Source organism: Typopeltis vanoorti, chromosome 24 (assembly GCF_054136105.1).
Source record: "Typopeltis vanoorti isolate ZY-2024b chromosome 24, IOZ_Tvanoo_1.0, whole genome shotgun sequence".
Taxonomy (NCBI): Eukaryota; Metazoa; Arthropoda; class Arachnida; order Uropygi; family Thelyphonidae; genus Typopeltis; species Typopeltis vanoorti.
In genome coordinates this window covers 24928322-24946572 of record NC_143572.1, presented here as the reverse complement: position 1 = coordinate 24946572, position 18251 = coordinate 24928322, and the positions used below count along the sequence as shown (strand labels likewise).

General features: G+C 35.2%; 1 protein-coding gene across 2 annotated transcripts in view; it reads right to left on the bottom strand.

Annotated features, from left to right (window-relative positions):
• LOC150093031 (terminal uridylyltransferase 4-like) overlaps positions 1-18251 on the bottom strand; it is a 621373-nt gene that overhangs the window by 594566 nt on the left and 8556 nt on the right. The window contains exon 1 of one of the 2 annotated variants that reach the window (XM_090413456.1): positions 1830-1847. The exons of the other annotated variant lie outside the window; for it this stretch is intronic. The gene's annotated coding sequence lies outside the window, so the exon portion shown is untranslated. Of the gene's footprint in view, positions 1-1829; positions 1848-18251 lie in introns of those variants that run through there. 2 annotated transcript variants of the gene reach the window in all.

Sequence of the window (18251 nt, the reverse complement as noted above, 5' to 3'; positions counted from 1 at the left end):
CAACAGAACATACCAAATAATCCCTTTCAGATATCCTCGCACTAATTAATATAATAATATAGGCTATTTTTTTTTTATATAATGATAATATTTTTGAACAGGTTTTGCCTTCCGATGGGCAAAAACATTAGGGATCAGCACACCGAATTTTTCTCGCTCACACGGAATCTCCGTTTCTATATCTCTCCCCACTGGTATCTCCTAGTACGGCAAATACGTTGACAATGTCCTATGTATTGGCAACGAAGATGAAATGCAGAAACTATGACTTTGCTAAATAGTTTTAGCCACAGATTACAGTTCCCTATCGAATACAAAGTAGAAAACTCTGCAAACTTATAAAAATTGACGGGATGTGCTCATTATATTAGTACTAAAGTTTATCATAAACCTATAAATACTGGCAATTACCTACATTTTTTTTCTTATCATCATAACTGCATAAAAAAAAAAATCTCTCATGTTAACGCAATTTTATTAATGCCTACAAATTCTCCTCGTCAACCACTGTCTTAAACTAAGAAATCCCATGCCCAAAAGAGGCGTCTTCGGCAATATTTCCAACAACTAATAGATTATGCTATCCATTCTGCTCAAAATCCTATTTCCCCCTTCCCACAAAACAAAACAAAACAAATACATCTTCAAGTAATTACAAAATTATCTTAACCACCAATCAGAAAAAAAAACTTTTTAGCACATAAAAGCACAACTTCATCATGTTATTGTGACATAATGTCGTAGATAAATTTCAGTGTCACTCCCGTTGTCGCCACCTACATCCACTATTCATTTTTTTTTTTTAATCACACTTAACTGAACATTACCGAGATCATCTTTACCAGACTATTCACATTCGACGGTCAACAAAATACAAACAAAAGAACGAAAAAAAGATATTAACAAAAAACCTCCACATGCTCTGCTTTGAATTCTATCTATCCCAATAGCTTTAACAGGCCTTTAAGGCCCACAACCTTCCAAGCATGCTTGGATTTCGTAACCGAAATACGAGGATAGAAAGGTCACTCCTATGCCTCAAGGTATTCTTGACTGTATCCCTGTGTGTTCAATGGTCCGGTTTGCCTGCTTGCGGGATGAAAAACACCAGATAAACTGGCGGAAAAAACCCTACTGCCCGCGCCTAAGACCGGATAACTTGGCTATGGCTGAGGAAGATCCTTCAGCTCCTCACGTCTCCGACGGGAATCGAACCTAGGACACTCCTTCCCCAGGCATATGGTTGCGAAGCGCAAAGCCACTAGGCTAACCGCGCGGACTCTGCTTTGAATTACACCCCTGAAATCGAGGTCACCATCATTATTGATTTCCATGAAAACAAAAGCAAATTATGCTGTTGTGAATGTATTGCAACAAGAACCAACCTATAAGTAAACACAAAAAGAGTGCAATCTCTGCCTCAAGGAAACTAAATAAGGCAAATTAATCTCCGTTACTCTCAAACCAACCCAATTCATCTTAACAACTTTAAGTAATGACCACGTCGGAAGCTTGTGGGAATTGTCATCAGACATCTACTGTCTGATGACGATTTCTCCGAAAGGATCAGCACACCCGTCATACCACTGGCTTCTCATGTAATCACTAGACTTGGAGCGCTTTCCTTATAAATTCATAATGTTTGGTTATTGTTTTTAGTCCTCTTATTCCTTTCATGTATTCATGTTGCACTCTCCCCATTTATATCTACTGATTCCATATCTTCTACGAGTTCTTTTCTTTTGTTCATTGTGATATTTATAATCGGTTACTACATTGCTGGAAAAATCAGCAAAATTAACCTTATTTGCAGGTTTAAAATATCTTACCTTCGCTTGTTTAGACAGATTCCAGTAAAATTTGATACTAGAGAGCATTTGGTAATTATCTTTTAAAAAATTTTGTACCAAGTACATAATGTGACCTGCAGCATATTTAGAAGTTTACGAAGTTGATTTTTGTGTGCCCCGGCAGGCGTTGGAAACCTTTTTACTATTAAGTTCCCTTGTTATGCACGCACACACACAAAATATTTCGAAAAGACATAAAGCAATACAATACATCGTTCTAGCTGCATAAAATTTAATGAAATCCCTGAATTTAAAATCTTTACTAAAATTTGAATACATTTTATTTGAACCGTTTTATGGCAAAGCGATTCGAAATTATATATGAGAAACGACAATAAACTATTTATAGTATATAAGCATGATACCCCTACATGCGATGTTTATACACTAGTTGTGTGTAAATATCGCATGATTTTGTAAGTCTGAATTTTCTAATAAGCGGAATTTAAAAATTAGTTTCTTCCGTAATGATAACAATAATAATAATAATAATAATAATAATAATAATAATAATAATAATAATAATAATCTCTGGTTGTCGGCATCAAAAAGGTTAAAAAGGCCAAAAAGGTTGCTGAAACTTACTCGGAAAAGTATGACAAAAAAAAATCCTCCCATTGCGTTATTATTTTCATACTTGATTGAGATTATAACTTTGCCAAGATATTCAGAATTTTTCGCCATGAAAAGAACTGCGTTTCGGAATCATGCTACGGAAGTGTCATGTTCTTTGTATGTGTGTGTGTGTGTGTGTGTGTGTGTGTGTGTGTGTGTGTGTGTAACAAAGGGGAACTTAATAGTAAACAGGTTTCTAACGCCTGCCGGGGCACACAAAAATCAACTTCGTAAACTTCTAAATATGCTGCGGGTCACATTATGTACTTGGTACAGAATTTTTTAAAAGATAATTACCAGATGATATTCATCTCTAGATCACTTTTCGTGCGCTGCCACATGGATTCACTTTGTCCACTTCTGTTTCTTTTTTTTCTAGTCATGACTGCACTCTATCCTAGCGCACACAAACACTAAACATTAGGAAAGTGTATGAATACACAACTTGTTGTTGTGTATTCTTGTGTAAACTTGTTGTTATTGCCTTGATGTTAGACAGCATTATGCTAAATAGTAAGGAAAGCCCATCCATGCACCGCGTAGACTGTCTGGAATATGTCTACCTGTTAGGCGGCATATGTGAGTAGCGTACGAACGGTAAGTAAAATTCTTATAACTGAATTTTTTACATATGTAAGGTCGGACGGACCTGCAAATTATCCTTGCAGGATATTTCAGGATAATTTGTGAGTCTGACCTTACATAAGTCTCGCACTACCTGTACACACACACACATCATTACTGAGAGATAACTGTGCGTTATTCATCAGTCGAGACCTTACATAAGTCTCGCACTACCTGTACACACACACACACACACACACACACATCATTACTGAGAGATAACTGTGCGTTATTCATCAGTCGAGACCTTACATAAGTCTCGTACTACCTGTACACACACACACACACACACATCATTACTGAGAGATAACCTTGCGTTATTCATCTGTATAAATTTACACATAGACACAGTTGAAGCATTATTTAGTTGAGATATATTAACTACTCATATTTCGATTCGCGTATCCTGGATCACAGTAAGTGTAATACAGTTGGGAAACAAAAAATTAAACAATAATGAAGTATTTATAAAATGGAATCTCTCCTTATATACAGTTGAGATACAGCCAAGTAAAACCGACACTATTAGGATCAATACAGATTGATAGCTATACATATCCCAATCGTAACCATTACGTGACTGAATGTCTAAAAGGGTCCAATTCAATGCACGTGTTTCATTGTTCTGTATTCTAATTTGCATTATTGTTCTTCAGAAACCCACAATGATTATGTTTTATGAGACGAAAAGCGAAATATTGGTTAATCTGATGAATAAATTAGTCTAAAATTAAAATGTAAGGTCTCGACATATAAGTCGTGACCATATATTTAAATATAAGCTTAATAGATTATTTATTTATTTTTAGTGGTCCTTGTCATCGGTGTGTAATTTCAAAAGCTAGATTTAATAACAGATAAAGCTCATATTTCTTCACTGTACAATAGGATCTTCAGAGTAACACAATGAGCAGTGTACAAATGAACAGAATATTTGAAGCAACCTCTTAAAACATTACATTAATTTAAATAATTGATTGTATAATTTCAGGGAAAGAGAGATGATGTTTCACATTTTTAGCATTATTATTATATTATATGATTTGATTTAAATGCTCCTTAATGGTTTCAATAGTCACTATGTTAGTTCTGAAAACCGCTAATGTTACAATAAGAAAATATTAGCTTAAAAAAATTAAATTTTACAGAACCCGCGTTTAAATCCGCAAAGCTAATTACCAACTTTGTTTTTAGAGGACACAGCCATTATGATTAGGCTGGCATTATGGGAGTAACCTGGGGACTATCCGCTAACTCCAAAATAGCTGTTTCAGCTTTACACCTAAATAACCACGAAGTTCACAGAAAACTAATAATAAACTTCTGTAACAGGATTCTAATCCACGAAAGTAACCCTTGATACCGTGGTGTCACATTTGATAGCAGCATCACATAATGACAACATTTGGGAAAGAAAAAAAAAGAAAAAAACTAAGTTAAAGATATCTGCCAGGAACAAATCATAAACTTACATGCACAGGGGATTGTAATGCTTCTATCTTTAGAAAAGCAACTCTGGCTCTAGTCTTCCTTGTGACAGAGTATTACTCGCCAGTTTGGAGCCGAAGTCACCACACGATCCCGCGGAAAAACAGCTCAACATAACAATGAGAATCATCTCGGATATCTTAAGATCTGCCCTTCTCCCAAGCTTGCCTGTCCCTTCCCGCATTACTCCACCATGCGGAAGCGAAGAAACGACCAATAGAAAATTAAAATTAGAAATAATATCAATTTGGCATTTCCAGGTAGGAGAACTAGAGCCTTGGCTCTAGTTCTCCTATGTGGAAATGCCAAATGATGGTCCTCAGGTCTAGTGGAGAAGCCTCTCGAATGAACCACAAACAAGTACCCGATCACAGAATACAACTATTAAATCCCCAGGATTCAATCTGCCTCGACAGCTCTGGAGCCAGCTAAACCAGATTTAGGAGCTGTGCCACTCACTACACCTGCGGAGAATTGCAGAGTCACCCTTTTGGACGTATGGCTATGCAGACTATGCATCGTTTCACTGATAACTTCCCCCACACACTTCTTTCCTGAAGACCTCGGGAACTTACACTTACTCTCAAATATTGCTTACGATTTTTTAACTGCTGTCAATCTGTATAGAGTTTTGTCCGTTAATTTATTGTATTTTTACCCATAAGCTAAATAAAAATGAGTGACCGGAAAATATTCATGTTAATATTTATTATTAAGTTTGCTTTATAATATATCAAAGAGTAGACGAAACGTATAGAATGTAAACAATGGCATTTTGCAAAATGCATAAACGCCTAATAAGAGTAATTTTGCGTTAATTTTTGTTTCAGTCGGATCATTTGGGAAGGCACAAAGGGACAAAATGTGTCAAATGAATGGAATTTGATAAAGATTTGCGATTTTCGATATACATGTAATAATATGTGATTGTTATTGTGTCTATGTGATTCAATTTGAACCGATTCATTTTCATTAGAAGAAATTGGCAAATGAGTTCAAAATGATATAATTTTAATGATTTTTATAAATCACCACTCGATATTCTTTGAATAACACACTCTCTCGCAACATTGAGAGAGTTCTCACGAAACACAACGGAAATATCGACAATAAAAATTGCAATCTGAATACTTTAAACTTGTATATAAGCAGCTATATAAGAGATGGCTAAGGCTAATATTCATCTCAAATTAAAAAAAAAAAAAAAGTGTAGCACAATAGTTTTCATTGCTAAATTAAATTATTCACGACTGATTAATAAAAGATTCTTTTTTTTTCTTTTTATAATTTCATTTTATTGGCAAAACAGTCGAGTCATTTCATTTGGGCTATTTCAATTACAAATTTAGTGAAAAGAAATTCATCTCTCCAACGCATATACTAATAGGGTGATCAAAATTAAAGTAACCCTGTTTAAGGCCCTGTGGAGCGCAACCGGTGAACCAAATGCTGCGAAACTTTGCAGGAAATTGTGTGTCATGCGGAAGCGATATTTGAGAGATAAAGGGAAGTAGTTCCAAACTACACCAATAGGGGCGCTGTATGATATAACGAATGTAGATGTAGTAATTTTTTATTTTCATATTTAAAATATATATTTTATGTTTATTCATTAATTAATCAATCTAAATTAGTGAATAATTTAAAGTGAAGTCACTTTAAACTTCCAGAAGATTTGCCTTTAACATTTTCAAGTTTAAATGAATGTAACTTTTGAAGCTACATGAACTCTGGTCAGTTCTGTTAAAAATATATTTTATTCCAGATTGTTGACTATGTTGTCGGTAATTTTTTGATAAGCTTACGAAGTCTGAGTTCGCCTTTTCCGTGAATTGCACTACTTTAAATAATATAATATGCAGTAGATAGAGGCGCTTTGCGTGTCTACCTGCCGTTCTGGATACAACGGAAGTGATTATTTAAATAAAGGCTGGTTAAGCAATATTAGTCCGGACTGAAACAGAGGAAGGCGAAAATTCTGGATAGCAGAAAACTGGATCAATAAGAACACATCAAGTTAACTTCCTTCCTCCTCTCATCTTTCTTGCTACGCTTGAGTCTACCTAAATTTCTATGGGGGGGGGGGATATCAGAATAATGTAAAGTTACCTTTACATTATTATAATAATGTAGAGGTAAGTTTACATTATTATAATATCCCCATTATTATCCCCATTTTACAAATGAATATGTGTGCAAGGCTTGAACTGCTCGAAACACACTCCGACTTAACTAAAAGCTAATATCAGATTATTTTTATTCTTCCCCAAACAAAGTCTGTATATGAGCATTTTATAGGTCTGTTCAGATTATGAAACTATTGAGTATATCCGATTGTTTATTTTTACAACTTTCTACTTTTATGATACAGTTTATTGTTCAACTGTATTCAGAAAAGACTGTATTAGTCTTTAGATGATTATGAGGCCAAATGTGACCGAAATGAATTACAAATCCATTTAATAGTAAGTATGGTAGTCTTATTTTCCCTCGCTTCTTTATTTATTACAAAGTTTCTTTATGAATAACTGAATTATTAATTTTATGCTACATTTATCTCTGAATTAATTTACGCTGTTAGGTATACCGTAGCTTAATTAATATCGACTTTCCGTGTTGTTTGGAAAGACAGGGTTCGAATCTTATCTAGGACGCGAATAATATTTCTATGGGCTTTCAACTAACAATAAGTAAGCAGGTTTCATAGGAAGATGGCAGTTTTTCGTTCCAGAAATTGGAGTTTTTCATCCTACAAGACAAGGAAACTAGCTAGAGAATACACGCAGCTAGCAGATATAAATCAGATAATATTAATCCCTGCTATACCAGAGCATTAAGGGTCTAAGAAGACCTTGCATTGTCGTGACAAGTCATTGAGGCTAACACGGAAGAGGGAGAAGATAAGTTAATTTGCATTAATAGTTGAAAATAATTATACCTTCTACTGGAAAAATAACATTTTTTTTTTTAGTAAGATGCTGTCGTGAATTCTTAAAATAAGCACACAATGGAATAATTATGAATTATACTTTTAGTAATGTTTGTATTTAATGCTCTTGAAGCACTTATTATAAACACGAAACAATGGATAGAAATCCATTGTTTTGTGACTTATCTATGGAGACAATGCTATACCCATTGCCTGCAGATAAGATAAAAAAGTACTCAAAACTTAAAAGGTCATACACCAAAAAATAACACATGTATTTCATAAGTCAACCACAGTTTTCGTTTCACAGTTTCATTCTAATTTCAAGTTTTTTTTTTTTTGTTGTTGTTTTGTTTTAAAAATTTTAATATACTATGCAACCTAGAAATGGCGTTTTCTTCCTTAGCACTAGCCAACCAGATGAGAGACCATAAGTTACGTTTCAGTCGTCGACTAGAAGAGCCTTTTTCTTATGCTTTTTTTAACATGTTTCAGAGGACAGGCAAATAGAGTTCTCCAGGAAACTTGAATTTTTAAACCCGAAGCTTAAAAAAAATTGACCTTGGAATTGACACTATTTCACATACTATTATATACTGCTAAGCCCCACGAAATGGTAGCAGTTGTCTGCTGTACTCTTCTCCACAGATGGCTATGAAATCAGTGATAGCCTTGGGCTAGCTCTCAATGATAGCTAAGAATGGAGACTGTTGTCTCCAATTTTCAAAAAGTTAGGACTAAAACAGCCTCGCCTACTCCATATGGGAAATAAAAAGCATTAGTTGATTTATTTCATTTATTTATTTTTATAAATTAAACTTATCAATACCGGTTGAGCGAAATGCAACAAACTTATACAAACCCTGAATTAACTTATATACTTCAATTAAACCTCCTCTCTAAAGCCTACCCATTCATCCATCTAATATTATCTTCTTAATGAATCATATATGCTCACATTTGTTCAGATTACATTTTAAATTCCAGCTTTCCTGCTGACTTCCAATATTTTTAGATCATCCGAACAACTCGCTACTCTTGTTCACCTTTATATCACTAATAGAGAGAGAAAGAGAGTTTTACCCTTATTACTTGAACCGTTTATGAATCTGTTAAATAATAAGGGCCCTAGCACAAAACCCTCTGAAACCTTAAAATGATTAATTATTCTTATTAGCTGAGAGGCATATTCGGCGGATAATACAAAAAAAAAAGTTAATTAAAATAAACACATTACACCCAGCTTAGATTCGTTAAAAGAAGAAGAAAACGAAATTAATTAAAAATATTCGAACCTCCTTAGGAAATTTAAAGCCTATGGACTCCTCATCCTTAAGAAAATCCGAGTCCTCCATTTCATTCAAAAGGAATTCGCAATTATGTACTAAATAGTGATACTAGCGAATTATCTGGCGTTGCTATATTTTCAACTTAAACTCTTTTATTTTTAATAAAGCGTTTTTCAAATCTTATACTTTTGAATATTTTTTCTCATTTTATTTCTCAAAAATGTGGGTCCAAAAATAGTCCCTACGATGTGCTCGAACAGGAGCTGCATAAAATTTCGGGCGCTATATCGAAATTTTATAAATTTCGGCGATAGATCCGAATAACAGATATATAACAAAAAACTGAATAAAGAGACATTTGTTATAGATAAGCAGGAGATGACTATGAAGAATAATGACCCTAGTCGAGTTATTGGTAAAGTAGAAAATTGCAGATTCTACCTTCCTTCCGTTAATTTCGATTATATTTATTCTAACATTCGATTATATATTCTATAATTCTTTCTGATTATATATTCTAATATATGTGCTTATTGAACTCCAGACTGTCAAGAAAAAACAAGATGTAAAAATGATTAAGCACATGTAATCTGTGTACCGAGATTATTTGAAACGCCACGTTTCGAGAATGGACCATTGTGAGCTTTGTGAGAACAGCTACGAGGCAACACGATAAGGTGAATCAGGTGAGTATCTGATATCGGTTCAGCTTAGTTTATTGTTTCTTCCTTTACCATTTTTATCGCTTCTTTCTATTATTCAATTTTTACAGTTTCGTATCGTGCTAAATTACGATATACATTTACTTTTTTATTTCTATTATGTTTACGACTTGAATAAAATTTCCCTTTGTGAAACCAATTATGTATTTGCTTTCTTTATCGGTTTCCATTCCCAATCGTCTCGAATATAATCTCTCGAGTTATTACGTGAGTTTCGAGTTGCGCGATTCAGCGAGGAACGTATTACTCGTATGTCTTGTATGTATATGTATTTCATACAAATGATATCATTCAATTAAAGTAGTAATTATTTACTAAAAGCATGTTAGCAAAAGGAAGCTATAACACTTAGTTGCATATATATTTTAAAAATATATATGCAACTAAGTGTTATATATTATACATTTTAAAAATAGGTATTTAATAACTTTAAACCGAGATAAAATATTAAGTTTTAATGAAAATGATACAACTTGTTTCAGCCTTTTACAGCCTTCATCAGGTATCCACTAAAGGTAGAACACAATAATAAAAATTGAAGTTACAAAAAAAACTGAGAATTACAAGCATAAAATGCAATATATAACTGACATAAAAAAACGTTTTTTTAAGTTGTTCTATCCAACGCGCCATTGTTTATTGCGTGCGTGCTTGTAAGTTCTTCGTGAACGCCAGTATTAAACAACTGCAGCATGGCTATCAGGGATGTTGTAACTTAAATTGTGTTCAAATGTTCAGGATTAAGGAAGATTTCTCTGGATTCCACAATTTTCCTTTCAAACTCATCACTGCAGCGAAAAATGTTTTCGGATTTATCCCAGCAAACCGAGTGACTTTGGAGGTCATCATGAGGATTGAGAAAAGAACATGACTGGATAGCGCAGATGCATTTGATCTTTTATAGGAGATGTCTCTCTTATGTTCTTCTATGCGTAGTTCAATAGATTTGTTAGTCTGTCCAAAATAAGGAATATTACAATCGCACATACACCTGGATATTTTAGGTTGTGATGAATAGACTTCGGATGGCTTATAAGAGAACGGATTTTAGGAAGTGTAGTGAAAAACGTCCCGATGTTGTATTTTTTAAGGACTTTAGCCAATTTATTGGAGACTGAACTAATGTATGGGATGGAGATGCTACCTTTAAAATTAGTAGTTTCCGTAGTACACTGCCTAGGAGTGTCCAGAAGAAATTTCTTAATCGTTTTTTCAGAATATCCATTTTGTTTAAAAATAAGATAAAGGTGATTAATTTCTTTTTGAAGCTATCTGGTTCATTTAAAAGAGAGCGCGTGCTCTGTGTCCTAAGGTAGAAATAGTTCCGAGCTACTTAAGTATAAAGAGCTAATAAGCTTCATTTCGGCAATGAAAGCATTATTTAAATTAAGAGGATATTAACAGTGCATATATCTATTAGTATGAATGGGTTTTCTGTATATAGAGATTTTAAATCTATCAGAGCATCGTGTAAGAATTACATCCAGGAACGGAAGGCAGTTATTTCGTTCTAGTTCGGCAGTGAATTTTATATTAGAATGCTGGTTGTTAAGATGAAGAAAATCCATGAGAGATGTGTGTCGTGATGACTCCATATAATAAAAATGTCGTCAACATAACGCCTCCAAAGTTTCGGCTTAAGTGAGAAGGATGATATGGCTTTCGTTTCAATATCTTCTAGGAAAATGTTTGCTAGAACCGGGGATAAAGGGTTACCCATTGCTAGGCCTTGGTTCTGTTTGTAAATGGAGTCCCTATATCTGAAGTAGCCACCTTTCTCTTATTTTTAAACAAAATGGATATTCTGAAAACGATTAAAAATTTCTTCTGGATCCTCCTAGGCAGTGTACTACGGAAACTACTAATTTTAAAGGTAGCATCTCCATCCCATACATTGGTTCAGTCTCCAATAAATTGGCTAAAGTCCTTAAAAAATACAACATCAGGACGTTTTTCACTATAAGCCATCCGAAGCCTATTCATCACAACCTAAAATATCCAGGTGTATACAAATTCTGGTGCGATTGTAATATTCCTTATTTTGGACAGACTAACAAATATATTGAACTACGCATAGAAGAACATAAGAGAGACATCTCCTATAAAAGATCAAATGCATCTGCGCTATCCAGTCATGTTCTTTTCTCAAACAATCCTCATGATGACCTCCAAAGTCACTCAGTTTGCTGGGATAAATCCGAAAACATTTTTCGCTGCAGTGAATGAGTTTGAAAGGAAAATTGTGGAATCCAGAGAAATCTTCCTTAATCCTGAACATTTGAACACAATTTAAGTTACAACATCCCTGATAGCCATGCTGCAGTTGTTTAATACTGGCGTTCACGAGAACTTACAAGCACGCACGCAATAAACAATGGCACGTTGGATAGAACAACTTAAAAAATACAACGTTTTTTATGTCAATTATGTATTGCATTTTATGCCTGTAATTCTCAGTTTTTTTTGTAACTTCAATTTTTATTATTGTGTTCTACCTTTAGTGGATACCTGATGAAGGCTGTAAAAGGCTGAAACTAGTTGTATCATTTTCATTAAAACTTATTTAAAAAAAAAAAAAAAAATATATATATATATATATATATATATATATATATATATATAGCGAATTAATAAAGGAGGGAGGGGAGAATCATTCCTGTAAGAATCACTTCTTATTCAGCCTAATCAGGTGTTTGGATCAGAACGAAAACCTAAAATCCAACCAAAGAAAAATAGGAGTAGAAGCTACGGTGGTAACCCATTTTGCATCTTCGTATTGCAAAAGTTGGAAGGAGTTGAATAAAGAGTAGGAGAAATAAAGAGTAAAAGCGAAAGATTCGTGAACATACCGAGGGAACCCAGTCTCCTGTCCATGCACAGCCTCGATAGTCCCACTGCATACCACTATACCAGGACTTTCTCTAGGCACGGGACTGAGATCGACTGGGTGAAGGATGTTCTTCAGTAAAGGTAACAGAAATTTATGGTCTGAGTTACTAAGTGGAGAAGCCACACGTACCGCGCACATGGAAGGAAATTTGGAGGTAGATGGACCGAATTTTCAGAGTTAGAAACAGGAGATGAATGCAGCGAAATTCAGTAAGGAGATTTTGAGCCAGAACTAATCAAAAGAGTGGAATTTAAGTTTAGCATTCTCCAACATGAGATGGTAGTTCTGATAAATGATAAATTGCGAACCCTCACGGGGTTAGCAATTGTGCATTATGTAATTTAGGCGGATGAGGTTGACGATAGTTACTGAGATAGCTGACGTTCCACCAGTAATGGTGGAACGTCACACATCCGCTTCACCAGCATTGCTGGTGAAGCGGATGTGAAACCTTCGTTGTTGTTGCAAATATCAATAATGTTTATAGTTTTTTAGGTTGGAGTTGTATTACTTTTTTATTTTTTGTTGGATTTTGTTACTTTTTACTTTTTTTTCTTTTTCGTACCTTTTTATTTTTTATTGTGATTTTCTGAGCTTTTTAGATTCTTAGATTTTTTAAATTGCATTTAAGGATCTTCAGATAAAAAAAAAAAACAAGAAAAATATAGATGAAAGAAACATGACTACTAAGGGGGAAAATATATAAAAAAGCAGAAATAAAGCAATAATCATAGTTTTGCAAAATGCTAAATTATTTATTCCTATCCTATCCTATTGCCTCAGCCATACGGCTGGTGGGGGTAGCTACCATACTAGGGATGTGATTTTTATTTATATGCTACCATACTAGGGAGGTGATTATGAGCAAGGTGGTTTCCCGTTGCCTTCCTTGCCATAGTATATTTTATGACTATAGCCGTGTGTGTCACGGAACCGGTTTGCCTGTTTTGAGGGATGAAAAACCCGAGTTACAGGGAGAAAAAAACCTCCACATCAGGCCAGTTCACTCACCTTTAGTCGAAAGAGACCTGATAAAGGTTCATCACGTCACTGACGGGAATCGAACCCAAGTCTTTCCCAAAGAGCTTCGTCTAAACTTACTGAGCTACGGAGGCGCCTTATTTGTTCTAACAAATTTTAGTTTTTTTCGCCTATGGCGAAATACTATTCGTTTCTTCAAGAATAATGAATTCATATATATTAACATGTAAAACAGTAAAAATAATATTACTTTTACTGCATTTATTTTATTTTATTTTTTCTTTGTTGCCCCAGGGGAGAATGATCTCGCTTGTTCCACCCTACTTAACGACTTTCGGCAAAATAGGATTAACGGCGATAATCATTAACCTTATTAAATTATTATTATTATTAAGAGAGACCTCCAGGGATTCATCGAGGGGGAGGCCGCATGCTTCACGCACCAGCTATCATACTTAATTTTGAATTTAATCACACTGCTTGCACACACAACATCCAATGGCAATCCATTCCAATCACGCACCACCCTATGAGAGGAAAATCTAGCCTTCATACCATTCTCAGCGGCATTTCCAAGGCTTCTTGTTCTTTCCCCACCTTCCATAAAATTAAAGATTCCATCAAATGAAATCCTGTATGATCCTTATATATATATATATATATGTATATACACACACACACACACACACACACACACACACACACGAGGGTAACCTTTACAAAAGTAGACAAGCTCCTTACAAGTTCATTAATAATACTTTTTTCAGAAATATTATTTTTCTTATGTTAATCCATGCATTAGAAGTATAGTCTTCTACTTCTCTCCTTAACCTATGAAAATGTTAAGGAGAGAAGCAGAAGAGGAATAATACTAGAACTAGTATTATTTTACAGTACTATTCACTAGTCTGATACTAGGGAATTTTACCAGATAATAATAGAACAAAGTGATCCCGTTTGCTTTCCTTGCCGAACAATAAGTATTTGTGTGTGTGTGTGTGTGTGTGTGTGTGTGTGTGTGTGTGTGTGTGTGTGTGTGTGTGTGTGTGTGTGTGTGTGTATTCACGGAGGAGGAGCCGGTTTGCCTGTTTGTGAGATGAAAAACCAGATTTTCGGATGAAAAATATCATTCTACCACCGTACGAAACTCGGGATTCAAACCCAACTCTTTCCGACCAAAAGCTCTAAAATTATAACACAAAACATATAAACTCTAGTAAAATCGTCGCGCACAGACACACAAGCGCATTAAGTAGGACCTTAGCTTCTTATCTAGCAGGCAATGGATATGCACCAACATCAGCACTGATTAAAAAAAAAAAAAAAAAAAAAAAATCAGGATTAAAAGCGTATCGCCTGATACATATTAAAAATGAAGAAAAAAGGCTACATGATTTGTTTTTTTATTTTATAAAATAACACCATACAACCTTAAAGATAAGTGCTAAATATGGCTATTTCAGTTTCATATGAAATTTAAATCACCTGATACGATAACTAGTTTTGTTTCTTTATTTGTCATATTTTAAGAACTGGAAACAAAAATTATTTTTTCTAATCTATTGAAAAAAAATATTATTTATTGTTTTAGAAATATCTTATTTAAATAAATCTGTTTTTTTTTTAATTAAACTTTACGATTACAAGCTTTATAAGAAAATAGGTTCGGTTTATAAGCCGTTATTATGCACAAGAAGGTATGTGCCGACTGCTGTCGTGCACTAAGGAACCAGTGACCTCTTCAGAGTAATAGATTAAGAAACTACTAAAAAAATGAAACAAAATTTAGATTAACACTCAGAAGAGAAACAGTCAAAACAAGACACTAGTGATGGGTTTCCCTAATGCCATGTTTTGATTGTTTCTCTTCTAACATAGCTATCTTTAAGGAGAGTCTCGAGATGATTGTTTGTTGGAGATATTGAATGCTAATATGTTTGGGAGACTTGATGAAGTGATTTTCAAATGTCATTTAATAAGAGCCCTTAGTTTCTGTTGAGGAAGCCATATAAATAAATGAGCTCAGGACACTGCTTTATTCGACGTAAAGGGAATTTGTCGTCTACACAGGGCACAGTGGCTGTACCCTTCTCGATGGTGTTATTTGTGGTAGGGGAAAAGACTGGAAATAATTAATCACATCTCTCAACATACGAATTCAACTTCTCCAATAATCTCTTCCAGACGATGCAAAGGGAGACAGCTAATTCGTGAAACTCATCATTGGAACCTTGTTTTGATTATGTATTTCTATTCTAACAGCTTATCTGAGTTTTGTTTAACTTTATTAATCGTTTCTTAATCTACCACCCTGATGAAGCCATTGGCCCTCAGGATACACAAATTTAGCCAGTGCATAATGTACTCATACATAATAATAATAGCACAAACTAAAAAATTTCTAATTTCTCTCTCTACCACACGCGCACGCACACACACACACACACACACACACAGATAATATACTCACAAGGCAACTGTAAATTCAAGTTAAATCTTTGAATACATTTTCATTAAATAAACAGCTGTTAATTGATTAAATCAGTTAAACCACATTTAACTGATTTCAATCACATTCCACCTAATTAACTGAAAAGTCGATGAATTGTGATCAATTCATCTACTTGTAATATTTTATTGTTGGGGGGGGGGGGAGTAAGCATGCTATTTATTTTTATTGAGTGACTTAGTATTTGTTCACCAAGTTAGTTATTCACACGTGACGTCCCTGAACGGCGTATGGTCTTTCCAGAACCTAACAGGATTTTGGGAGTAAACCTGCTAGAAGTGGTAGGGTTACAGATGCCATTTCCAGACATTAGTAGGATAATCCAGGCCCGCTTCTTCACTAAAATTGAAGCCCTATGTAAGCGCCTCTGTTGTGCAATTGGAAGAACGGTGCTATATTGCACCTTTCGGTTGGAAAAGGCCGAAGTTCGATTCTCGTTCGTGACAAGAGGTGTTTTTCTCCTGGAAATTCGGGTTTTTAATCTCGCGTACAAGTAAATATCAGTTATGGGCAGTAGATGGCGCTGTGTGTAGATGATGACGTTAGTAACGGTTCTGTATAGTGGATTAAATGGTGGAGAGGGAGAGTAGTTGTAGAGTAGAATTGAGTGCCATCCCTCGATGTTTCCTTGGACTTCTTAGAGGTGTCACGTAATAATAATAAATATTTAAGAGCTGGTCGACATTTTTTTTATTATTATAGTTTTACCAGAAGCAAATATACAGCTATTGCAGTAGTGCAGTAAATATAGCATATTGAAAATATAACCCTTAACACGTTTATTGGATATTATTATTTCTAAAACTGTACACAGCTTGGAAAGAAGTCAACGGGCTCCCCCATGAGTAATGTGCATCGTGCCATGTAACGAGTCACGTGTTTGTAGCCGGTATAAACTGGAGGAATATGATGCTCCGGAGTCACTGTAACTGTGTCTGAGTGAACTGTAGAAGTCTCAAAGAATTGAGCCATCCCAGGTCAAATCAGTAATATCATACTGACATGGAAGCGCAGGGGTCAACTGCAAATACTACCCGCAGTGACGTCCAATCCCACTCACAGAACGTAACCGTAGGGCGCTGCGAATTTAATATGCAAAAACCGTCATTTGTCGGCCGATACGTTGAATGCGGAGTTGCGGGCATCGACTGTAACGATAATCTGTACAAAAACATTCAGAACCGAGGCGCGCAACATGGATTTCCATGATAGAACCGCAATATGCAAGCCCCACATCCGAACCAACATGAAGCGCCCTCTTCGTTGGTGCAAAGAGCGTGTACAGTGGGACGTGGAAGCTTGAAAAGCTGTGTTATGGAGCGATGAATCACGCTACACCCTCTACCGAACAGATGGACGGATGTGGGTGGGTGTGGATGCCCGATGAACATCTCTTACCAGAGTGCGTAATCCCAGGTATGAAATTCGGAGGTAGCAGTGTGATGGTAGGGTCCTGCTTTTCCTGGTTTGGCCTCGGATCTATGTATGTGCTGCCACGAACTCCAAGGGGTATCTGAACATTCTGAACAATGTAATGCTTCCTACTTTATGGCGTTTCTACGGAACTAACCATTGTTTCTTTTAGCAAGAGACAATGCACCTTGTCAAAAGGCTGCTGCTGTAACTGAGTGGTTTGTGGACATGAACATTACCACACTTCACTGGCATCCACAAGCCCTGATCTCAATCCTAAAAATCTGTGGGATGAACTGGAGCATCGGGTGAGGTCAAGGGACGCCCCCCCCCCATGACAGTCTAGGACCCATTACACGCCTATAGGAAGATTGGTTCAAAAATTCCCATTGATCGCTATCATATGCTTGTGGAAAGTATACCCCGAGACTGTAGTCATCGCAACGAAAGGAGGTTCTACATCTTATTAAGGTGGGCGTCATGGCTGTTTGTTCCTCACATTATGGTGTCCACTAACTTCTTTCCAAGCAGTGCAGTTCCAAACTCATTAAGAAAGCAATGCATAAACACTGTGGTTTTTAGAGCCAAAATATTCAAAACCTACATTCAACAATAAGAGGATGAAATCAATCGAAACAATTACAAGAATCTGATCAATGAATGTTTATCCCTCAACCGAAATGAGGAAATTTTGTTTAAAATTAATTTCATAAAATAATCCATTCTAATAATGGTTCCAATGGATTGCGTAATTAATAATAATGACGATAATAGTAATAATAACAGTTGTTCATAGTTTTAAAAAAATCCATAAGATCTTTAAACTACAAAGAAAAGGAAGTGCCCATAATTTCAGATTGCTAAATTAGAAATTTCTTAGAGCAGTGTTGTCCACCTATTTGCAAGCGAATAATTAAATTATAACAAATTTCTGTTATACT